The sequence below is a fragment of the Orbicella franksi genome, chromosome 10 (genome assembly GCF_964199315.1).
Source record: "Orbicella franksi chromosome 10, jaOrbFran1.1, whole genome shotgun sequence".
Taxonomy (NCBI): Eukaryota; Metazoa; Cnidaria; class Anthozoa; order Scleractinia; family Merulinidae; genus Orbicella; species Orbicella franksi.
In genome coordinates this window covers 8,094,279-8,119,494 of record NC_138154.1, presented here as the reverse complement: position 1 = coordinate 8,119,494, position 25,216 = coordinate 8,094,279, and the positions used below count along the sequence as shown (strand labels likewise).

The 25,216-nt window shown below is 45.2% G+C and overlaps 3 pseudogenes; 1 reads left to right on the top strand and 2 right to left on the bottom strand.

The window, feature by feature from the left end:
- The first annotated feature begins 5,384 nt into the window (after positions 1 to 5,384).
- LOC145500979 (uncharacterized) lies at positions 5,385 to 7,427 on the top strand (annotated as a pseudogene).
- Positions 7,428 to 7,517: 90 nt separating this feature from the next.
- On the bottom strand, positions 7,518 to 8,356 carry LOC145501082 (uncharacterized; annotated as a pseudogene).
- A 15,837-nt stretch (positions 8,357 to 24,193) lies between these two features.
- LOC145501182 (uncharacterized) lies at positions 24,194 to 25,216 on the bottom strand (annotated as a pseudogene).

Here is a 25,216-nt window from a genome sequence, read left to right as displayed (position 1 = left end):
CAGCAGACTCAGCGTCAGACCCCAGGGACTGCAAGGGAACATTTGCTGTGGCAGCGTCGGAGGAAACAGCTGCAGCAGGGCCAGTGGGGGCGTTGCTACTGGCACCTGCAGAGGCAGCGGGCAATGCAGAAGCAGAGGCTGCAGCAGGGCCAGCAGGGGCATTGTTATGGGCACCTGCAGAGACAGTGGAGAATCCCGAGACAGAGGCTGCATCAGGGCCAGCTTTGGCATTGCTGCTGGCACCTGCAGAGGCAGTGGCAGATGCAGAAGCAGAGGCTGCAGTAGGACCAGCAGTGGTGTTGCTCCTGACAGCCGCAGAGGTGGGAGACGCAGCTTCCTTTGGAGCTATCTGAACGATGGCAGGAGGTGCAGCGGTAAGGCTAACCTGTACCTCCGAAAGGCCAGTGTAAAATTTTGCCATTCTTACTAATCGCTGGTGTTCTCTGCTGCCCTTAGGTATCCCGTGAACTTTGCGATGCGAGAGGTGGCGTCCAAGATCTAACAGGACTTGGTTGCAACCAGGTACCGGGCACCAGTTCTTTCGCTTGCCCTTCTGACGTCGCCGGCCTTTCCTCGTCTGCAGGTTTCCACGCTGCTGCGCGCCAGCACGGACGATGGTCAACATCTTCTCCACTTCATTTTCTTCCACGTCACGTTTTCGTACGTGGGTTTGGAGATGTCGACGAAGGTCACTGCCGTGGAATGAGCACTTTGGCACAGGGCACGTGTACTTCTTGTGGTGCGATCTCACTGTGCCTGGTGACGACTTCGGAACAGAGGGTGTCTTTGCCTTCTTCGGGGAAGTCTTGACTGGTGGTGAAGGTGAGCGCTTCCTTTTAGGGTGATCTTCCGAAGAGGAACAGCTTTCAGACAAAGAGCCTTCCAGATCGTACTCGTCACTGCAACCTTCGCTATTGGAAGCGTTGCTGTCTTCTGCTGCTTCATTGCTGTCTTCTGCTGCTTTGTTGCTGCCTTCTTTTTCAAACCGATGAAGGATCTGCGTGGCCCGAGTTAATTTGATGATGTTGTCCAACAGCTCTTTGGCAAGGTCCGGGCCACTTAGGATGCTGTCTACGTCTGGCAGATGGTCAAAGAGACAGAAGTAGCTGGGATGATATGCTGTATCGCTGTTCTCGCTACTTCTTCTGCAGAATCGAGGTGCAGCCTATTGGCCACCTCGGCAAAAAAGATAGTGTCTGTTAGTTGCTCTTGCAAGGCCTCTTTACATGTGGTGGCTGGATTAAAGCGAGGCGGACACTCGTATGTAAAGCCACGATCTATGCCCAGATGTTTGAGGGCCTGCTTCTCTCCAGCTGAAGCTGTTTGTAGGAGCTTTTTGACATTTGGCAAGGAGCTCCCCATTTTGTAGATTGTGAAACCAATGTCAAAAAGGCTGAAAATAATGTTAGGAATGGTAACTAAACACAGCGGCCGATGGTACTTACAGACATTGTAGTGAGAAGTGAACCAACAACCTAGATGAAGAGCCCTTAGCCTAGCAAGTTTCAACTCAAACTGTCAAATCTCCTTAAACTTTAGTTTTGAACACTAACTGCTTCTGATGCTCTGGCACTTACATATATTCTAGTGGAGAGCAAAACCAACAACCTAGACGAAGAGCCCTTGCCTAGCAAGGACATAACTCTCAAGTTTCAGCTCAAACTGTCAAATTTTCTTAAACTTTAGTTTTGAACACTTTAACAGCTGGTCGTCTGGCACTTACATATATTCTAGTGCAGAGTGAAACCAACAACCTAGACGAAGAGCCCTTAGCCTATTCTACAAACCCTGTGAATTTGAAACACTGGCACAATATCCTCTAAAAGTTATAAGCAATTAAAGTTATCCTCGTTTTTGCGTTCAAAAACCGCTGAGGGCATGGTACCAACAAACTTGTGTCCGCCATTTTGTATAAAACTTTAACCGCTAATAACTTTGTGAGGATTTTATCATTTGCTACCAAATTTGGCATGCACGTAGCCTATGTCAAGGCCTATCGGACGCTACAGTTTGCTGGCCAAATAGTTAAAACCTCGTAAAGTTATTAAGGTGTAAAGTTTCGACACAAATGACGTCATAACTAATCAACAAAGGAACCGATTTCCACAAAATCAACACCAAACGGTTCCTTACACCATGAACAAGCATGATATAACATCAAAACATCAATAAAAGCTCCTCTAGTTCTAATAACGAGGTCCTTCAACAACATATTGGTCAAGATAGCACCCTTAAACTTTGACCAAAGCCTGCGCAGAGGCAACCGTTTTTTATGGGAAGAAAATGTTCAAGAAAGGTGCCTGAGCACCTTAGACACCTCTTCTGATAGTTGGATTTCCTCTGCCCAGTGTTCTAAGGGTGCCAAACAGCAAAAATAACGGAGCTCAAAAAGCGTGTAATCACCATCCAAGGGTTGTCTGTAAGGAGGGTTTTGTAGGTCTACAAGGCGTACTTGTGCGTTAGTTGGTCTCCTGGCCCCCCTTCCGGTTTTGATCTTTTGCTCAATTGTCAATGGGTTTTTGAGGGTTAGTCAAAACTAATGACATCATGGTATAACCCGCAACAAGACCTTTCTATTGGTGTAAAAATCTTTCGAAAAGATTAAAACCACAAGGTTTAAAAGTTACAACTAGAAAAACGGGATTCGCCCCCTAAAAAAAACAAACATTGCTGGAGGAATGAAAGGCATGAAAAGATTACATTTGAACCAATCACCATGAAACTTGCTGAGCGTTAAGCCACATAATGAGGTTACAATTGTGATAAGTTTCAAGTCTAAACCCTGAGAATGAAGCATTTTGTGCGGTAACAATTTTGCAAGGTAATTGCGGTCTCCTGGCCCCCCTTCCAGTTTAGAACTTTTCCTTATTTTGAATCGGATTTTGAGGGTTAGTAAAAAGTAATTATACCATTTTATAACCTTAATTGAGACCTTTCCATTGGTGTAAAAACCACGTAAAAATATTAAAACCACGCTGAGTATTAGTTGAAATTAGGGAAGCGGGATTTGCCCCCCTGTTCCAAGAAATAATTTCTACGAATAAAACAATCATAAAACAATTAAATTCTAACCAATCTTAATGAAACTTTCTACACTATTAGGTTAGGTATTAGGTTACAATTGTACAAAGTCTCACCTCTTAACCCTAAAGAAAAAGCATTTTATTAGCTAAAGCCTTGATCACCTTTTTTCGTCTGAGGTGAACCTCCCCCTTGGTCAAAAAGGCCAGTCGTCATAAACTTGTCAACAATGTTCCACGCAGTGTCGTAAGTACACATGTTTTACGCTGCAGCAGCACCACAACTACCAGTCTGAAGGTAAAAGGAGGCAATTTGGTATCCCTTCTGCAGGGGAAAAACTGCTCCTTTCTTGTAAACTCCACCATGGTTGTTAATTCTCCACACCATGTCCAGCAACACAGCATTCCCAGCGACCGTGTCATAAAACCAAACAAAAATAAATTTTTGAAAGGCACTTCAAAACATCAAATGTTGAACGTTTCAACAGATCATTTGTCAAACAAACTATGTAAAGGGTGAACGAAAAAAACAAACAGAAAGAAAACGAAAAGGCAACAGATAGTCAATTTTCATCCCACTTTCTACATGGCGATGAAATTGTCTAGATTCTACTGCGTGATGCTGAACAAATCCATCAATTGGTTTTTCTTGCCAATTTGATTGGCTGACAACTCAAACCTCATCAGTGATTGGTGGCAAATTTTTGCACAGCCAATAGGAACGTAAAGCAAAAGCAAAAGCAAAACCAAGACCAAAGTACTAATGTAATTACTTTCGACACTCGATTGAAAACCGCTCTAACAATAATTATAATAATATTGTAACAATAACGATACTTTTCAGAATAAAAACTAGCAGCAAAAAACGACATTTCGATCTCTCTGAGATCATTTTCAAGTTGAAGAGAAAAAACGAATGAAATATACATATAAGTACAAATTAGGGTGTGAGAATGTCAAACAATAAAATATCTAAATACAAGCGCTAAAATGTGATTGTTAAAATAATAAAATACTATAAAAAAACCTATATAAATAACTTTGCACGGATTGAATCTGACTGTTTGTTCAAGGTTGGCCTAAGCTCCTTTATAAAGAGCATTTCGTAGATCAGGCAGTCAAATTTACTTTGGCACTTTCTTGAGATCTTAAAATCACGATATATGTCACTTGGGACTGTTCCATGCTGCTCTTTGATGTGATTCCCGATTGAAGACGATCCTTTGTGTTCCTGAACGCGTTGATAGAGGTGTTGGCACATGTACCTGACATAGTTTGCATCATACAAACCACACTTGTAGTAGTGAACAACGCGTTGCTGGTTAATGATTGGTGGCTTCTTTTCTTTTGATTTGACCTTGTGTCCGACCTTGCGGCTTGTATACACGGGACGAATATCAATTCCAATTTTTTGGCCTAGTTCCTCTTTATAAAGGAGCTTAAACCAACCTTGAACAAACAGTCAGATTCAATCTGTGCAAAGTTATTTATATGGGTTTTTTTATAGTATTTTATTATAACACTTATATTTTAGCGCTTGTATTTACATATTTTATCGTTTGACATTCTCATGCCCTAATTTTTACTTATATATGTATATTTCATTCGTTTTCTTCTCAACTTGAAAATGATCTCAGAGAGATCGAAATGTCGTTTTTTACCACTAGTTTTTATTCTGAAATGTTTTGCAAAAAAACTACTGATAAGAATTTTAAAGCGTGACAACCAGCTTCACCTGTTCAGAAGGCTTGAGCAGTGTAGAGAGAAACAAGTTAACTGTGAGACTGCCATTCAATTTCTTAAACTCTGTCAGAATTTTAATTTGACACCAACCTTTGCTAGGGTTGATCAGACTAAAGCGAACAAATGGAGGCGATCTGCTAACTCCTTTGAAGGAAGCATCGTTATTGAAGAGCTATGCCTGAAGAGGAAGCAATTAGCAGAGCTTAGGCTTGAAACTCAAGACGTTTACAACAAGATCAGAGTGAACTGTCCATCACTTCATTTCCTTTGCATCCTAGAAACGATCGTCACTCTACGCAATGAACAGTACCGACAATCGATGAATGGCCACCCAAGAAGATTTTGAGGCTCCTGAACAAACATGATACTGATATCGATGAACATATCAAGAACATTTCATCCTACAAGCTTTCCTTCTTCCAAAAACTGGCACTAAGTCGCGGTCTTGACTTTGCTCTTCCACAGTGAGTGTCATCCAAGGAAATTGAAGCTACTTTTGAAAAGGCTTTCTGGAAATTAGAACTGGGGTTGAGCAAAGAAAACAAAGAATTGGCGGCTGCATCATTACGTGCAATTGCTTTGAATTACATTGAACGAAAGACCCTTGCACCACCAAGAGCAATGCTAAGAGCAATCGGCCAATTGAAAAAGAAGAATGACATTATTATTACGAAGCCAGATAAGGAATCAGGTGTGCTTGTGATGGACAAGTCAGATTATGTGCGCCAACTGAAAGAGTCATCAATAAACAAAGAAACCAAGTTTATACCAGTGTGTGCTGAAAGACCCAAAATGAGAGGAAGACTTCCCAAGCATTTCCACCAGCTATTGCAGAAGGAAAAGGAGTTAACTGCCACTATAGAAAGAATATTGCCCAAGGCAGTTGCTGGCACAGTTGTCCAGAATGGCCCGAGACTAGCCCATCTTTATGGCTTGCCAAAAACCCACAAGTGACAACTAGCAATGCGGCCAATACTCTTGGCAACCAGGACATATAATTACAAGTTGGCAAAATGGCTTGACGAAAAGCTCAAACCTTTATCAGTCAATGACCACACCATCAGTGATGTTTTTAATTTCGTGGATTCTCTCCATGACATGGAAGTTGACGATCACAGTGTCCTTGTTTCATGTGACGTAACTTCGCTCTTTACCAATGTCCCTGTTGATGAGACGATACAAATTCTAGCTGAAAAGGCATTTAAGGACGACTGGTTCAATAAACAGCATAATATCAACATTACAAAATCAGACTTGGTAGAGTTGCTAAATATTGCCACACAAGAACCAGCTTTTTCAGTTTGAGGGGAGTTTGATGAACAAACCGATGGTGTTGCCATGGGTTCGTCACTTGGACCCCTAATGGCCAATGTATTTATGTGCAGTATCGAAGATCGACTTCAGGACTCAGGCAAGTTACCCGAGTTCTACAAACGCTATGTGGATGACACATTGAGCATAATGCCTGACACCGAAACAGCTGAAGCATTCCTTTCCTCTCTAAATGAGAGTCATCCATCTGTCTGCTTCACCATGGAACTTGGCAAACACGGTAAACTTCCTTTCCTGGGAACGGACATCAGGAAATGCAATGGTCGCCTGGAGACAAGGGTGTACAGAAAACCAACTGACACCGGATTATTACTACATTACAAGAGACACATCGATGTTAGATACAAGGATTCTTGCTAAAAACAATGCTGGATCGTGCCTTTAAACTATCATCTACCTGGCAACTGTTCCACCTGGAATGTGATCATCTCACAGACGTTCTCCTGACTTCAGTACCCAGCGCAATTGATACAATCGACCATCAGTAATTTTGTCACCAAGAAAGTTTCTGGCGATCCAATTTCTACTCGAGCATGTAACGTGAATGAAGCCCCTGTCAGAATAGTGTTACCTTTCAAGGATCAGAGATCGGCTAATTCCACACGAAGGTAGCTTGGGGAACTAGGCCGAAAAATTGGAATAGATATTCTTCCCGTATACACAAGCCGCAAGATTGGACATGAGGTCAAACCAAAAGAAAAGAGGCCGTCTATCATTAACCAGCAACGCATTGTTTACTACTACAAGTGTGGTTTGTGTGATGCAAACTACGTCGGGTACACATGCCGACACCTCTATCAATGCGTCGAGGAACACAAAGGATCGTCTTCAATCGGGAATCACATCAAAGAGCAGCATGGAACAGTCCCAAGTGACATATATCGTGATTTTAAGATCTTGAGAAAGTGCCAAAGTGAATTCGACTGCCTGATCTACGAAATGCTCTTTATAAAGGAGCTTAGGCCAACCTTGAACAAACAGTCAGATAGTGTTGGAGCTCTTCATCAAGGAAGTACAAGAGTTTGGCTTACCCTCAAGAGTAAGAAGTGTATTATCAGTTGTGTAGGCAGAGCATCTGTAGTAGTTGTTATGTGTAATCGTACTGTAAGTAACGGTCGTATTGTAAGTAAGGTCAGTACTGGCATAAGTCATATTAGTATTGTAAGCAATGTAAGTATTGTAGGTAATGTTAGTATTGTAAGAAGTCTTAGTAGTGTAAGTAATGTTAGTATTGTATGTAATGGTAAAAAAGAAGTGATCATGGACTGGAAAATATTGGAGTGGCACAGTACATGCTGGAAAATAGAGGACTGGACTGAGGAAGTATCATAACAGGATGCTCTGTCCACAACTGCTGTGTTGAGTGTGCTCATAGATGTTTACGCTGGTGTCCTTTGTCACTTTGCCAATATCTTTAGTGCTTTAGTGGAATGGAAGACATGGGTCTTCTTGACCCGTTAAACGAAGTACATTTTTGAAATTTACTTGGGTTACATCAAAAAGCATTAACTCAGACCCACTGACAAACCTTACAAACTTTGATAATTTCCAAGGTGTGTCAAGGCCCATAATATACTGTTTGAGAAACTTAAGGCTATCCCTTTCCCAATCACTCTCAGGGTTTGCCTCAAGGCAACTAAGTATTTTGCTCATGGATGGTATTAGCAAGTCATATCTTTTGGAAAGTGCTGCAAAATCAGGAAAACTAGGAAGGAGTGTGAAAACTATACCCTTCCAGCAGTCTGCAATATACTGTGGCTTCTGCAGCAGCTCCTTATGGGCTATTTCTTCAATAAATTGGACGACATTCTCAGAATTTACCATAATTTGGCAAGTCATATTTACGTGCTTTTAAAAGCTGAGACATTTCATCTTCATCATCTCACTTCATATCACCCGCAAGGCACTTGTCAATCAAACATTTTTCATCTTCTGAAATGTTATTTCTAAAGGATTGAGTCAACATAGCGCTAGTTACAGCAGATTCCCCCCAAAAAAGACAGGCAAGGAACATCTGAGACAAGAGGACTGGTGGGAATTGACAGGTTAAATATCCTTTCATCAAAACTCTGCCAACAGCAACTCATTAATCCCTTTGATAGTCATGTCTTACAAATGGTACACGCTCATTTTCTCCGACAAAAAGGGAATCATATGTTTCTTTCCTAAAGAGAGAAAACATCTCTAAGCAACCCAACACTTCTGCCCATTTCTTCAACCCACCTAGCATCAATAACAATAATCTCTATGTCTTGACTCATAATTAATGGGTCTCGGGATAAGTCAATCAAATCCTTCTTAATATTTAACCTGTGCACTTTGATGATACGTTTTGGTAGCAGTTGAGGTACAGGTACTGATACAGGTACATGCTCAGATGATGTGTGAACAATATCAGAGTTACTGCCTAAAACAGGTGCAGTTATTGGTACAGGTAGCTCAGATGATGCCAAAACAATATCAGAGTTACTGCCTGTCTGTACATCATTTAACTCTGTATTTTGATGCAATGTTTTTGCTCCAGTTGGAAATGGTACACAATAAGGTTGTGCTGGAGGTATCTTATCATATCTAGATGCAGATATTTTGCAGCAAGCGCTAACAAATGTAGATTCCCGGAGTCTTCACAATAATATTAATTTCAATGCATCAAAGTGCAAGGCCTTAACAGTGACGCGGGAGAAAAATCCAGTGCGCTATGATTACCACCTTCGCCACATTGACCTACAACTGCGTGAATGAGGAGAAAGATCTCGGTGTCATGATAACAAGCAAATAAGCGTGGGAAACTCTAGTTCTCGTGGTTACTGGTAAAGCGAATAAGCTACTCACTCTTCCTCGTCACACCTGGCCCATGCTTATCGATGTCAAGGTTAGAAGATCCTTGTACCTGGCACTACTGAAGTCCCAAATGAGCTATGCAACTGAGGTGTGGTCTCCCAGCTACTCAACCTTAGAGCAGAAAGCTGAAAGGGTTCAGAGAAGAGCTAAATGCAGGATTCTACAAATCAAGCAAGGTGAACTATCCTACAAAGAGAGACTGATTCATCTGGATCTGCTACCTCTTACCTATGACCACGAGGTCAAGGACTTAGTAGTAGTATAGGGGGAGTCAAACAAATACCGTTTCGCAGAGGGAGCTTTATTTCACCTTATCGAAGCCCCCACCGTCAAGTCCGGCCCTCAAGCTCAGGCCGGTTGAACCTGGGGGCTGCGAAACGGTGAAATTCAGCTCCCTCTTTGAAACAGTATTTGTTTGACTCCCCCTATACTACTTACAACAAAGGAGGGCCCCCATATAAGAAACAAGCGAGCCCGCTGTTATACCGCCCGAGCCGAGGTGTCTCGAGCGCCAAACAAGTGCACGTGGCTGATGCAGGGCCAGAAAAAAAGCTGCTTCAAGTGTTGTTACGGGGTGTATTGTGGGCAGCACAACTACCAGCTGAAGAAAGGATCGAAAATGCCAGAGCCGTGTAGAGGCTACGGGGTCGGGCTTCTGTGTGATTACCCCTATGCATCTCATGCAGCGGGGGCGCGCTAAAACAGCGGCTTATCCGCAAGCGCGAAAAAGCAAAGAGAATTTTTGAACGTGTTCCGTTCGAGCTGAAAGAAACAAAACAACAACGATTAGAGAAACATAACCTTAGGTTATACTGTAAGGAACAATGCCTTCCAACAACCGAAGGTACGAAGAAAGCTGCGGGCTTTCCGTGGTCATTCAAAGCCTCCCTCCAGAGCTTCGTGAGATTGTTCTCAAGGAGTTCAACGCGATAAAAATCAAGGAAAAAAAGGAAATGGGGTGGGGCAAGGTACACGATAACATTTTAAAACTGCCATTCTGCAAACTCAAGCAGCAGATTGCCCAATGATAATATGGTTCGAATATCCCGACTGCCCTTTCGAGGGGAAATGTTACAACTGTTTAGATGAGGGATCTGTTCATGAAATGTCGCTGAGCCGCGAGACGGAGGTAATACCTCCAATTGAAGCCACCCCTGAGTACAACGGTTTTTTGAAACCATGTTCCAGGTATGGTTATGATTATCACGAGTTGTTCCTTTCCAACAATGTAGGGCTTAAGCAAAAAACTTCAGCATCCGCCTCAAGCATAGCAGCAACGACCTCGCGCGTTATATCACGAGCCTCTTTTTGCCACTCAGGTGTGAAATATTCATTCACAAGAAATGCAACCAAGTGGAAGCAGGCAATCATGTTCTTATAACATGGAAATAAAACTGTCTGTTTCTAAAACTTAGTTCGAAGAGGGAGGGTTCGTGATTCTTTTTATCATATCGGCTTCAACTCTGCCACGGATGTCTTTCTCCAATTTCTTGACATCGGTATCAGTAAGCGCTCTCTTTGATGGTTGGCGAAGCATCCTTGCTCGGACCTGATCTTTCAGAAAGTTATACTGTTGAAACTCAGAAAGGATAGCGTCAAACTCATGAGAAGACACTTTGTTGTTCAAAGCGTTGGAGAGCAGTCTGTTGACGGTATCCCGCTTGGCAACGGCGAATGTGGTAATCTCTTGATGCTTCTTTATTTTCAAATCGAGTTTTTTGCTGGCGATTATCAGCCCCGACGAAACGAGAGTGAAGCACCCACCAGTGCCGCCAAGCGGAACTGTTGCCGGCAGGCCAACCACAGACAGAGCGGAGCCAAAACTTGCGCTGGAAAACGCTGCCGAGAGAACACTAGAGCTGGCAGCACCCCAATTGACAAACTTTCTCACGCGTTTGTATTTTTTTACAACGAGGCGATAGTGGTGAACCTCACCGGCCAAAGTGTTGGAAATCTCGTTGACCTTCTGCAGGCAGAAATTTTGAGAAGGCTCCGCCACCACTGGATAGAGAGGGTCGGCAGGCAGCGCGTTTGGTGGCAACAGATTCGCCGAAGACATTGCGTATATATAGAAATTTAATTTAACTCTAATTCAAAAAGAAGAGGTAACCCTTGAAATCAAAGAGCTCACCATTTTCATCTTTGACGCTAATGGTGATGCTATTTATGAACTGGCCTGTAGAGCAGTCTCGCAAAACCTGTTGCAGAGAACCCTGGTAGCTTACCTTTTCAAAAGGGTTCCCTTTCACATCAAACGAGGCCAAGACATCTGACCTTTTGCCATTGAACAGATTCTTTTGCTTGTCGATCAAGTCGCAATGAATGAAATATGTTGCAGGAGAGCCAATCTTTTTTACGAAAGCAAAGCTATTAGCCGGAAACTCTCGCCCAATATCAAGTGTATTTGCCAAATCGCAATCAAATTCAATGGGTTTCGCCCCAGACCCATAATTTCTGATTACAAGTTGGCCAAGAGGTTGGTTTATTGTTGTTTTCAGCTCTTTATATTGATATTTTTCGAACAGACCGTCTAGTTCTTTTGCCAATCTTTCTAAACTATAATGCCCTGCCTTTATTTTTCCTTCTGATTTGCCTTTATGCCCCAAGGTGGCCGAACCTTCTCTTGTCAAGTTGTACCAGCTGTTGTACAAACTGCAAGAAATGAGTTTCATAAAATCGACTCTTGGTAGCGGTTTTTCAAAATGGATAGTCTCTCTGTTCCCTTGCATGACAATAGTGAGAACAACCATTTTTATTCAACAAATAAAATTGTCCTCAAATAAGATGGCTAATTTGTGGAATGGTCCTGCGTTAAAAAAAGCAGAGGCGGCGAAGAAAAAGGCGTGGACAAACTTTTTAAACCACTTCCCCAAAGTGGACAAAAGCCGGTTTGTTTTGCAAGGAAGCATTGACAAGAAAAATAACTTGACTGCGGAGGTGTTTTTCAAAGAAAGCGAAGACTCATTTCAAAACGTCTTTGGCTCAGACAGGCGGTATTGGAGCGAGGAAATGAAACAAGTGTTCGGTTTGGGAGACAGCAGGGGTTTTCCTTACCAATTGTCGCCACCTGGCTCAAAAGTTTCTTTGCCCGTCCCTGCAGTACCTTTCGACAGCAAAGTGCCAAGCTTGAAGAAAATATTCAACAATGAAATCCAAATCTACGTCACGCCTGACCAATATTTCACGACAAAATTCCAAGAAATATTTCAAGAAACCAAACTCGTGCACACTTCTGCATCCAAATCAAAACACTGGTTAGGAGGGCCTGACATGAAATATTGGCCGCAGCAGCTAAACTTCGCGGTTTTCTGGGCGACACAAGGTTGTGGAGTTTCTCGCAAAATCTTTGACAGCGGGATGAATCTCCCACCACAGATAAGAGCTTTCTACAAATTCCACGTGTATTTCACAGTCAGGCGCATTTTGTTCCAGCTAGGAGGAATTCAGAGCATGAGCGCTTTGCTCAGAGACCCGCCTTTCAACCAATACAATAATCATTACAACGTCGCTTTGTACAAAAGGTTATGCAATGAGTTTGGTATAGATCCGTCGAGTGATTTTCGCTTCACGCACGGGGAAAACCACGGTCTGGGAAGCATTTACGTGTATGCGTCAGGCGCAACAAAAACTGACTACCTATACCCGGGATGGAACAAATTCAGTGATGAAGGCGGCAAAGCTATTCAAGGAAACCTGATCTATTACATCGAGCCGGGGGCTACTTCTGATACCCAATCGGACTGGTTCGCGCCAAACACCGCATCCGGTTTGCTGCAGGCGGGCTTGGTGTGAATAGATCAGTCAATCGAGGCTTTCATTTACTGCATCCTGGGCGCACAAGTCAACATCCGCAGCAGTATTCTCGGTTCTGGCGGCCGGGCGAGAGAAGCCCAAAGCAAGTTCCTGGTGCTGATGGAAGACGCGATCAGACAGCCTGACCTGGCCACGAGCGTGCAAAGGTACCAGGTCGTGGTGGATCAAGCGAAGGTCAGGCTCAATCTTGCTGTAGCCCCCATGGCCTGGCTTATGCCCGCGCAAATGATAATCAACACTGCAAGCACGGTTGGTTACAACAACAAGCTGAAACAGGCAGTCTCTGGGATGAAACTGGGGGTCAACAACGAGGTAAACCCGGAGACAAAAAAAGCTGGGCTCAAACTCATGGCAGGCGGCCCGTCAAAAATCAACTCACCCAACAGCCATCCATCCAACTCGATAGACAAAGCCGCAACAGCTGAATCAAGGAAACCAGCTTCAACCGAAACTGAACAAGCACAGCCAACGGTGCAAAAAATAGAGCCCACGGCTCCAGATAAAACACCGCAACACGAAATTAACAAAACGGCTGTTATTGTCGGTGTAGTTGGATTATCAGCTTTGCTGTTCATGGCTTGGCGGTAAGTTAACACTGCTTCTTAAAATATTTTTCGAACAAAAAGGCCACCGCGGCAAGAATGAGCAGCCAGGTGTGCTTGGCCAGAAACCCGACGACTTGGCCCACAGCTTTGAAAAGAAAGCTCACAATCGAGCCAATCAACCCGGGCAGCAGAGAACCAAGTTTCGCGGCAATATCTTTGAGGCCATTTCCCAAAGCTTTGCCAGTGGCTTTCAAACCTCTGGTGAGGGTCCCGATGACAGCTTAAATTGTGGTCCCAGTGGCGATAAGAATAGCGGTCAACGTCATGCCATATTTTTTGAAGATCTCTTTGACCCTTTCCAAGAGAGGCCGCCCCCTTTCCCTTTCCGCGATCTGAGTTTGCAAATCTGCGAGTTCCTCGTTTCTTTCTGCCACTCTGCCTTCTGCGGCTTCTTTGTCGGAGGGCGAGGCATTCTCATCTTGGATGATTACCTGGTCTTCCTCGTTTTGGCGCTGCAGCTCGCTTTCCTGCTCTTTCAGGTCCTCCAACGGTTTTGTTTGGTTGAGCCTTTCTTCTGTCGCGTTTGTTTTGCTTTCTTTTGCTGCGAGGCTGGCCCTGAGTCTGTCAACCTCGGCTTTTTCCTTTTCTCTGTTTTTTGCTTGTTTTGTAAGCGAATCCAATTCTTTTTTCTTGTTTTCAAGATCGTTTGATAGTTCTTTTTCAGTTGTTTCAGCCTGCGAAGCTCTGCTTCACTTTCAATATTTGAACCTTGATTTTCGTGAATGACCTCAATATCAGCATCAGTTTGCGTGATTTTACGTCTCAGAACTTCCACTTCTCTCTTTTCTTCTCTTTGCGAGGAGAGTGTTCTGCCTGTTGTAGTTGGTTTTCAGCTTCTGTCAGTCTTTGTTTCATTTCTCTGATAGTATCCCGGTCTTCTGCAATGGTGACTTCAGCTCCAGGCCCAAGTTTGTCTTTGAACGCTTTTATAAAACTTTTCATTAAGCCTGACTCATCATCTTTTAGAATCTTGTACTCACTCTTTCCTGACGGCCCAACAGCAACAATTTTCCCCACATTTTCTCTTTTTTTTGCCTCTTCTAATTGGAATTTTTTCAAATTTTGCTTTTGGGAAATTGCCTTTTATCGTATCTACAGCTTTCTTGAGTTTTTGCCGCAAATAACTTTCTTTTTGAAGATCACCAATTGAATCTGGTCCAAGCAAAGGGCTATCTTCTCCCCGAAATGGTGTCTCGGTATAAGAAGTGTCAGGCAGGCTGGACTTCTTGTGCTGCATTGTACGCATTTCCATTTGTTTGCCTCCGTGGTAGGGGTCACCAGGTTGGTAGGGAGTGGACGCTGCACCTGGCTGAAAAGGATGGGTTGTGTCAACCTCTTGTTCGCCATCATCAGAGTTGTGGTCAAGCCGATTGTCGAGTTCCAGGTCTTTGTAACCAAATTTGCCACTGCCTTCCGCCACCATAGGAATATATTTCAAGCCCATTATTTTTCAAATTACAAATAATTGCCGGTGTCTTATACACAATGTCAGTTGTTCCAGGGAACCTTCGCCCAACGTACAGCGAAAAGACCATACACGCCATGAAGGGCGAGTGTGCGGTCAAGCGAATCACCTTTACCCCCTTGAAGCCAACCCCGGCAATACACTGTACATTTACGTACCCAAGCTGAACGAGAACGAGGTTCTGGTGCCAGGCTCGCTAGCGCTTGTCTTTGACATCGACCTTTCTGGAGGGCACGCCAACAACTTCCTCGTCCAGAACGTCATGCAGGCGCTCGTTGACAGGCTGGTTCTGAAGTTTGCGGAAACAACCCTGCAAGACACGGTTGGGTACGACATCTACAAAACTTTCAAAGACCTTTTTCTTTTGAAGGAAGAGCGAGACAACAGGATTCTCGAACGGATTCAAAGCGAGGATCTATGCAAGATCCGCTCAGGCATGGGAGACAAGAAAACCTCGGGCGTCGACGCTGAAAACAAGCTGAATGAGGTTTAGGGAAAAAAGTACCGGATCAGGCTGGAGCATCAGATCTTAACTGACCACGGTGTTTTCTACCCCCAGGCCCTTTACAATGACCTCATGTTTGAAGTAAAACTTGCCGAAGCAAAACAAGTGGTCATTGACACTGATACAACCCAGCTGAAATACAAGCTGACCAACATCCAGCTCGAGTACAAAATGATCCGTGGCAAGACTCTCGCAGAAGAGGTGCGGAACATTTACTCCAACGGCAGAGTTCCTTTACGACCACGTGTTGCATGATAAAGAGGTGGCCTTCAAAAAAGACAGTGACCCGAGGCTCACCATCAAAGTCAACGCCTAAAGAAGGTCACTGAAAGCCCTCCTTCTCCTGTTTGTAGAGCCGTATACTGCTGGCAACAGATTCAGAAAAATTCATCTTCCCCAATCTGACGAAAGTCAGCGTCACGGTCAACAGCTCGCCCAACATGTTTTACAACAACGGCATCGAAGGCAAGGACATGTGGGAAGAGGCCCGCAACTTGTTTGTGAAAGAAAAAAATAAAACGGAGCACATGAATACGACAAAGTTTTACACCGGTGATAAGTTCGGGCTCGTGATTGATATGCGCTCCATGGTTAACCAAGAAATGCACAGCAGCGGCACGCAGATTGTGAACAGTACGGACGGGGTCCAGCTGGAAATTGAGTGGAAAACCGAAGGCTCAGGTGACGTGAAACGCCATGTGTTCGTCATCTCCGACTACCAGTTCAACCTTGTGGACAGACAGATGGAATCTGTACAGGATTGAATATGAACATGGACCCGAGCAAGATACCCTTCAACGCTCTCATCGTGGGGCTGACTAATTCGGGCAAATTGAGGTTCATGGTGGACCAGCTCTACGGCCCTTTCTGTTTCAAGTTCGACTACATCGTGCTCATCTGCCCGACGTTCACGCACAACAAGACCTACCACTGGCTTGGCAAAAATGATCCAAGAATAGATGTGATAGTCTGCGAGCAGCACGACGTGGAAAAGTGGTTGAAGCTCGTGAGATGGCTTTCCGAGGGCACCAACACGCTCATAATCCTCGACGACTGCGCGGCCTCCAAAGATGTGAAAGGGCGTACAGGCAAGCTGGTGAATCTCACCTTTTCTGCCTAACATATGGGCATCAGCATTTGGGTGCTGACCCAGACGTTAACCGGCATAACATCTTCCTTCCGGGAGAATGTTGCGGCGATCGTCCTCTTTTACACCCCCTCGGCCAGGACAACGAAAGCCATCTTCGATGATTATGCCAGCGAACTCTCCCAGGATGAGTACAAAGGTCTGGTTTCAAAGCTGAAAAAGCGAAAGTTCTCTTATCTCGTTTTCTCACTTCGCCACCCCTACGGGGTTAAGCTATTTGAATAAAAAAAATTAAGTTGTATATAGCAATGGCTGGAGAAGAGGCCCCATCATCAGAAGTTATGAACCTTCTTCAAACTGAGCCCGAGCCGGGTCCAGCAGGTGGCGTCGTTCCAACCGCCCCTGGACCTGATATTCCCGCTCTTCGCGAGCAGCTGGCTGTGCTGGTGTCCACAGGCAAAGCCAAAGAGGCTATCGGAGTGCAGCTTCCCCACGAGCAGGTGAAGTCCCTGAGCGACAAAGAGGTTGAGAAATTCACCAAACGCTACGAGACGTACATGGGCTCAAAGACAACGGAAAGCCTGATCGACAGCTTTATTTTTCTTGCAACCAAAATGGTCGGAATGACTGTCAAAATCAAAGACATCAACGCTTATCAGAAAGAGCTCAGAAACGACTACATCTTGAACAAAGAGCTCTCCAATCTGGCCGGCAACCTTGCTTTGAAGTGCGGCCGGTTTCTTGCTGCGGCCAACGCGGTGTTCATCACCACAAAACATTTTGATTTCAGTCCACAGTTGCCGGAGTAGAGCCATCCTTCTCATGATGAACACGGCTATCCACTTGAGGGTGTTGATGAAGTACCCGGCTCAGCAACTTCAGAATAACCGGTCACCATTCATTAACAACTGCTGAGGGAGTGCTGACAAATTGTCAACAATTAAACTTTTTTCATGCCGGCGATATCACACAGCAAGCGACAACCACAAATCCAACCACGCAGCATGTGAAAAATCCAAAGGGTGTGGCTGCTGGCAAAGCGACATCTGAAAGAACGCAGCAGGCACAGGAGCAACAGAAGAAAGATGCCGAGGCTTATAGGGCTCTCAGGGAAAATAAGGCGAATGCCGCCACAGAGCCCCCTGAGCCAGCCCTGACTACAGAAGGTGAAAGCCCAAAGAGCGGCAGCCTCAGCGCCAACCGATGGATTGCTATTGGCGGCATAGGCGTTTCACTGCTCGGGATTTATTACAAACGGGAAGAGCTCAAGGCAATGGCCAAGCCCGTGTTCAACAAAATTAAAACACCGGAGCCCGTGCCTGAGCCTGCAGATGTTGAGCCAGAACCTGCTTGTGTGACATAGCGAAAAGGATTAAAACAAATGATTTAAACTTTTGCGTGTAATGTATATCACGATGCCAAAACTTCACATTGCACATTTTCTCTTCAGTTCAATCACAATTTTTGGTATAGGGGTTGTATGGTACGACTTGAACAAAGAGGTTTATGAAAGAGTCTCCCATCTTTTTGACATAATGTGCTGTGAAACGGCTGAAGAAGCAGAGGCAAGAAGAATGAAAGAAAGAGAGAAAGAAAGAAGAAGAGAAATAGAAAAAGAAGAATACAAGAAGAGATGAAAAGACTAGAAGAGAAGAAAAGGATAGAAGAAGAATGGACAGATTAATTTTGTTTTAAACTTTCGTTCTTTACTTATATCAAACGCGCCATGTCCAACAACAAGCTTGTCAAGACCGTCATTGACGCCGCAACTCTTACGTTATTAGCCGCAGGCATCGGCTGGGCCGCAAAAAAGGTTGTGAAAGAGAATTTCACCACGACCAGGCCATTGTTGAACGTTTCAACCGCACTCTGGCTGAGCGTTTGTTCGACCACCAGTACGCGATGGAAATGCGACTCCCTGAGGGCAAGCGGTCCACTGCCTGGGTGAAAAGACTGCCAGAAGTTGTTTCGGCTTTGAACAACAAGGTCACAAGCCTTATCGGCAAGAAACCCGCCGTTGCCATCAAAGAAAAATCTGTTTATGCAAGGCCATCGACACCTTATTCAAGGCCTGTCGGAAAACGCGAAAAAATACTCCCCCCTCTTGTCCAAGTTTCTTATCTCTACCAGCCCGGCGAGCTTGAAGGGGGCGTGAAAAGAGCTACAGACCCAATCTGGTCTTTCAAAGTTTTCGGCATTGAAAGGTCTTTCACCAAACCGGATCAACCCGTTCTCTACTATCTGCGCAACGGGCCCAAACGCGGCCTTGTGTGTGAAAAGCTGCTGGTTGTCCCTCCAAACACAGTTACCCCCCAACTTTTCCGTGAATGCGCACAGGATTTTTATATTGAAGAAAAAGAAATCTATTATATCTCGCCATGTCATTGGTTGTGTACATCAAGGATTTTCTTTACTGGGCCATTGAGTTTTCTGTGAAAGAAAAAGGGAAGAGTGTCCACAAAGAAAGCAAGTATTTTGCAGAGCATTTCAATGAATTTGTTCTTGGCCACGGAAAAGAACTTTTCTTGGTTGGCGAGGCGGCCCCGGAGTATGAAAACGCTCCAGAACACAAGAATGTGCCCATAAAACTTATCGACTGGATTGTGGACAGCTCACAAGATGACAAGACCTCTCTCGTAAAGTTTATGAACTGGCTAACACCCGCGAAAGAAAAAGGGAGCATCCTCGAAGATTTCAAGTATTTAGCAGATCATTTCCAAGAATTTGTTCTCAACCACGGAAAAGAACTTTTATCGGTTTGTGAGGCAGCCATTCTCGCGAACAGTACAAGAACGTCCCCCTCCTCTCCAAACATGCCTTCGGCTGAAGCGAACTAAATGTGAAATTCGATTGATTCGGTGTGAATCCCGTCGGGCAGCACCCACCGCTTGTCATAATATGCGCTCAGCCCCAGCTTCTGCTGCTCGTAAGTGACCATGCACCTGTTCCGCATCCTGAAACCTCTGTTGGTTGCCATATCTTTGCTGCCTTCCAGCGCTTCCTCGAACCGCTGCCATGTCAGCTCGTTCTGACTTTTTGACATCCCCTTCGTGCTAAACTTCTTTTTTTCGCCCCTCTCCAGCATCGGTGAAATAGCACTTCATGCTGAGCGCGATCATCCGGCTGCCCTCGAACTCAAGTTTGAAGAGGCCTGGGGTCCGGCCACTCCACTTGTCCCAAGCCAGCCACTGATTTTTTTCCGCCTTGAATTCCGCTTTCAACTCTGGCTGGACAATGTCTTCAAGCTGCTCGCCCGATATTGCCATGTAGTTGCTGTCCGTGTCCATCTGGATGAGCTTGAAGTCTCTTCTGTCAATGGACTTGTCAAGAAAGTCGTAGTAGAATTCCAGCATCCGCAGCTTTGCCAGCTGATAGACAGCGATTCCGATCTGGAACGGCCGTCTGATCGTAATCCGGGGCTTACGGCTTTCCAGCTCGTAGGCCTGCCCGATCTCGTCAAGGTCTTCGAAATACGCGCTCCACAGCACTCTGTCGACAACCTTCTCATCTTTCGTGTATATCACGTTCGTTTGCCGCTCCAGCACTTCAACCGTTTTCCCGTAGGCACTGTTTCCGAGAAGTTTGAACACTTCAGCTAGCAGTGCCTTGCTGCTGTCTACGTCTCCTGTCCGGTGTGCCTCCGTCACCTAATGCACGAACCAGGTAAAGATCTTACCCGGTTCTTAGTCAATTGTTCTGGAAACCCTTGTGACAACCACTCCATAGTTCACGTACCACAGCAACAAAGGTGCGTAAAGCAGGATCCTTTGTGCCGACAGAGCCCCCACAAGCTTTCTCCTGTCTCCGCGCTGTCTGCCCGTTCTTGCCAAGTACTCTTCCATATGTTTCGGCAGAGCTTTGGCAGGAACCCGTTTGTTGTAAAAGAAAGGGCACATCTCGAACATTGGCCGCAAGAGCTCTGGGATCTCAATGTCGACTTTGGCGAAGCCAGACCAACTCCCCGCTTTCAACCGGCAAATCAGAACTTCGGCCGCTTCCGCTTGGCGGTCATTGTCGTACTGCATGACCTTCTCCTTCCCGCAAGGCATTTTCTGAGCATGGTCGAGAGATAGAGAGTGCTGGCATCGAAACCGAGAATCTTTTTGCAAAGACGCGGTTCTTCAAACTGATGAGACCTTATCCTTGTTACACCAGCTTTGTGCCGTCTTGTGAAAACCAGGCTCAGTCCACCAACAACTGGCCCTTTCAGCATTTCGTAAGCCTCTTTGCTTGGGCTGTAAAGGTCTGCGCCGCGCTCGATTGCCCCTCGGAGTAAATAATGCAAACTCACCCCTGGCAGACTCACCGCATCTTTCAGAATGTCGATTCCTCTCTCGGTGTAGAAGCTTTTCATCTTTTTCAGCGCCTTGAGGCCAGGAGCGACATCAAGGTTGTTGTAATAGCGCAGCCAGTCTGCGAAGATCCGCATCCCCTTTTCTTTGAACAGCAGCTGGCACCCCTCCCACTCCTTCTGAGTGAGAACGTAGCCGCCCTTCAGCTTCGAATACCAGGCCTCGTATTCTGGGAGCCCAGGGAAATCGAGCTTTTCGGGCACGTCAAACCATTCGTAAGGGAACCAGGATTTCTCAGACTCACTTCCGTAGGCTTTCACCCATTTCACGTAGCTCGTGCTCGGGCCCAGATAGTTGATGATATGGAGGAAACAGGCCCCCCAGGTGAGCAGGAACATGGTTTTGTTCCCCTTCTTGGCCACTTTGACTTTTTTGATACTTCGGCGGGAGTGCTGGCAAAGTGGTTTTTGATCAGATTCAGGTCGTACGAGCCTGAGTTGAAGCCCACAACAGGGACCTGGTTGCACCATTGATTGATTTTTTTCTGGTGATCTTTTGTCACCAGGTGCATGTCTTCTGGCACAAACTCCGTTCACACCTTGTCCTGGATGTTTTTCTCCCATCTCTCCAGCTCTTTCAGGAACTTGAGGACCAGCTCCGTGGGATTTCTTTTGCAGATGTGGGTGGGCTCTCTTTCAAGAGTGTCCCCGACGCTCATGGAGATGGGCATGTGCACATTTTCTATCGTTAACGCTCCTGTCAGCTCTTTCCGATAATTTTTGTCGCCATACGCCTCAAAAATCGTACAAGATCGCGTGTGGGTAAGTTTTCGTTTCCTTCCTCAGGAGTTCCCCCTTAACAAACCCAACTTCGCAAGCGCAGGCCTCGATTAGTTCGTAGCCACTCTTTCGCAGAAATGCGGTACGGTTCATGGTGGCTTGGTACAGTTGTTCGGGTGTTTTACCGTTTGGTATTACCTCCTGTTGGCGAGGAAAACATTTTGGGCATCCGTGGAAGTGACAACCGTGGCATTGGAATACCGTCCTCGTTTCGTGGTTGTACCCGTCGACAGGAGAAGACTTCATTTTCCCGCCTTCTCGTGGAAGCCATCTCTCACCCCCGTGCCTGCACATTGCGTGGTGTATGTGGATCCCCTGTCGCTTCGCTTCTCGCTCCAGCCACAACAGCGCTTGAATGGATGCGGAGCCCTTCGGGTACATGACTTTCTCGAAAGCCGTCAGTGGCGCTTCCACTTTTGTCCCAGGGCAAAAGATTACCGTTTTTCACGCACTGCAGGTTTGATGGTGGCATTGCAGATTACAGGTTTTTGTGAATCTCTGCCCGCAATGCGTGCATGCATAGGTTTTCGCCAGCTTTGCGATGTCTTTTATCAAGAAAGCGTGGCCTTCATAGACACCTATCGTCAAAATGTTTTTGATTTTGGGGTTCGGGTTTATTATGAGATGCCATACCACTTCACCGTCAACCAAACGCTCAGGCTCGTAGACACGTATTCTGAGCCAAGATGAGACAGGCGAGCCCTCATTCAGATGGGCTTCCACCTTGTCCAACTCATCTAGAGACATTTTTCTGAAGTTTGGTGGAATAGTTTCGAGCTTATAGAAACTCTGGGCCAGTCTTCAGGCTTCTTTTGTGCAACGGTCTGTGCGCACCCCTCCGTGCAGAGCGATGCACCGCCATAAGCACAGGTTGTCGTTATATGTGTCCAACACCACCATCGCCTGGCTATCGGCAAGGTTGTGCAGCCAGTCAGGCAAAGGTCCTGTTCCCACTGAGGGCTGCCTGTCAAGCACAACCTTCAGGTCAACGTTGAAAAAGTTTTCAAAAACCCACTTCATGTTGGGCCTTTCAACTCTTTCAAGGTCGAGATGCAGTTCTTCCTGGCAGCTAAGCCATTCTCCCGTGTCTTCCAGTTTGTTGAACCACTGTGAGCCCTTGGGGTTCGAGTAGTACATGATCACAGTTCCATCCTCAATGTTGTGCAACTGGTACGCGAAAACGTGCCTCAGATAGAACGACGTGCTTACTCTTTCACGAAGCCTCAACATAAAGTCTGGTGTTAGGTTTCTCCCCAGACCTTTGATGAAGCGCCATCGAATGAAACACCGGCCTGTACTCTCTTCCCCTTCTTTCTCTGCATCATCGAACAGATCAAGAATCTCCTGGTAGTCTGTCACTGTTCAGGTTTTCCGCGCAGGGAAGGGGTCGTACTCCCTCAGAAGCTCTTGCGTTTTTTTTACTTTCTTTGGCGTGGAGGGGCTCTTTGCTGGTAAGGCTTCGGAAGTAGCGGCTTTTGCAGATGCGCCTGCGTTTCCTGAGAAATTGGTTCTTCCAGCACATTCTGGACAACCTTTCTTACCGCTGGTGCGTTTTCTGCAAGAAGTTGATCGAAATAATGCAATACAGCGGGATCTATTTTTGCAAGTTCTTCCAATCTTCGGTTGTTGGAAGTCATTGTTCCTTACAGTATAACCTAAGGTTACGTTTCTCTAATCGTTGTTGTTTTGTTTCTTTCAGCTCGAACAGAACACGTTCAAAAATTCTCTTTGCTTTTTCGCGCTTGCAGATAAGCTGCTGTTTTAGAACGCCCCTGCCACATGAGATGCATAGGCGGTAATCACACAGAAGCCCAACCCAGCGGCCTCTACACGGCTCTGGCATTTTCGATCCTTTCTTCAGCTGGTAGTTGTGCTGCCCGCAATACACCCCGTAACAACACTTCCCGCAGCTTTCTTTGCGGCCCCGCATCAGCCACGCGCACTTGTTTGGTGCTCGAGACATCCCGGCTCGGGCAGTATAACAGCGGGCTCGCTTGTTTCTAATATGGGGCCCTCCTTTGTTGTAAGTAGTATAGGGGAGTCAAACAAATACTGTTTCAAAGAGGGAGCTGAATTTCACCGTTTCGCAGCCCCAGGTTCAACCGGCCCGAACGTGTGAGGGCTGGACTTGACGGTGGGGGCTTCAATAAGGTGAAATAAAGCTCCCTCTGAAATGGTATTTGTTTGACTCCCCCTATACTACTTTAGTATTTATTGATAAGGCTTTATATGGCTATATTGACATTGATATTGGTTTTATTAAGAGTGTTAGTCACGGCCATACCCGACGATCTCAATCAAGTGATATAAACTACTTGGAAACGCCTATCTACAAAACAGCTACCTATCAGTCCTCCTTCTTTAATCACAGCATTAAATTATGGAACCTTATATGTAAACTAATTCAGCCCAGTGACTTTCTAAACATAAAGACTTGTAAAAAGATGAATTAGCAAATGTCTTTGACCCTGACAAACCATGCTCACGGGGTCTTGCATGTAATTGCGGGTACCACTGGCATCAACAGCTTAATATGCATTTCTTAAGGTTTTACTAATTTAGTTGGAAGGTGCCTCACATGGAACTCCAGGTTCCATTTGCACCTTACCTTTTGGTAGACCAATAAAGTGTTTTTTTCTAAATAACCTTGTTCAATGCAAAACTTCACAAGAAAAAGTTCACCTTGGACTGCTATCTAATACTGAATTCTCTTGCTCCTCTTCAGTTTCAGCCTCATCTTCAGATTCCAAAGGCACCAGTGATCTAATATAAACAGCTCTTTGACCAGCCATCCTGGTCACTCTTTCTGCCATCTGCCAAGTTAGGAGTTATTAGCTTTCCATAGCATGGCTAGGTTAAGAAAAACACATATTTCTTGCAGGCTTCTTGCAAAACTCAAGGGTAAATTTAATGAAAGAGTAATTAATTTGAGCTCGTGTCCCAAGCAAGGAGAAATTATACAATTAATTGAGGGGGTGGGAGTGGGACTGTACCAGAGCAAGTCTAGATAACCCAACAACTTCTGCCCAAAATTGTAAGTCCATTATTCGGGTCACTGCAAGTATCCTCCTGTGGGCAAATTGTTGGCAAAATAGTATAAATGAGAAATTATAAATAGTGCAGCTACAACAAATGCAAACTAATAAGCAATGATATTGCTATTATTGCATCAAATTAAACAGAACAATGTTTAAGCTTATAATACAAGTGCAAAGTTACCCACCTTGATATATTCAAATAGCAAAAGCTTTGGAAATCGATTCAATATAGCAGCTTGGAGGGAATTTGCATCCCAGCTCTTGTCAAAGGGAAACTCATGGCAGGCAAGTTCTCTCTCTTCTAACTGAAGTCGGGTTGTACGTGTAGGCACTTTCTTGATCCTGGGACTGGGAATAAGGACTAAATCCTTGTAAGAAAAGTGTTTTGGATGGGCAGCCTTTGGTCGACTTAATGGTCTGCTTCGACCTTGCTGGTCTTCCACTAGTGCTTTTCCTACTAGCTTGGATCAAGCCACCTGTCAGAAAGAGAGTGGCAAGCGGAGCTTGAATAGAACTGCTTGAGGCTGGCAACATTGAGGATTGAATGGCATGTTCGTTCGACTGAAGTTCCTCATTGTTCACCTGCAATCTCCATTGTTTGGCTGACTGACAGAGACTGCCATTGAATTCATCCAT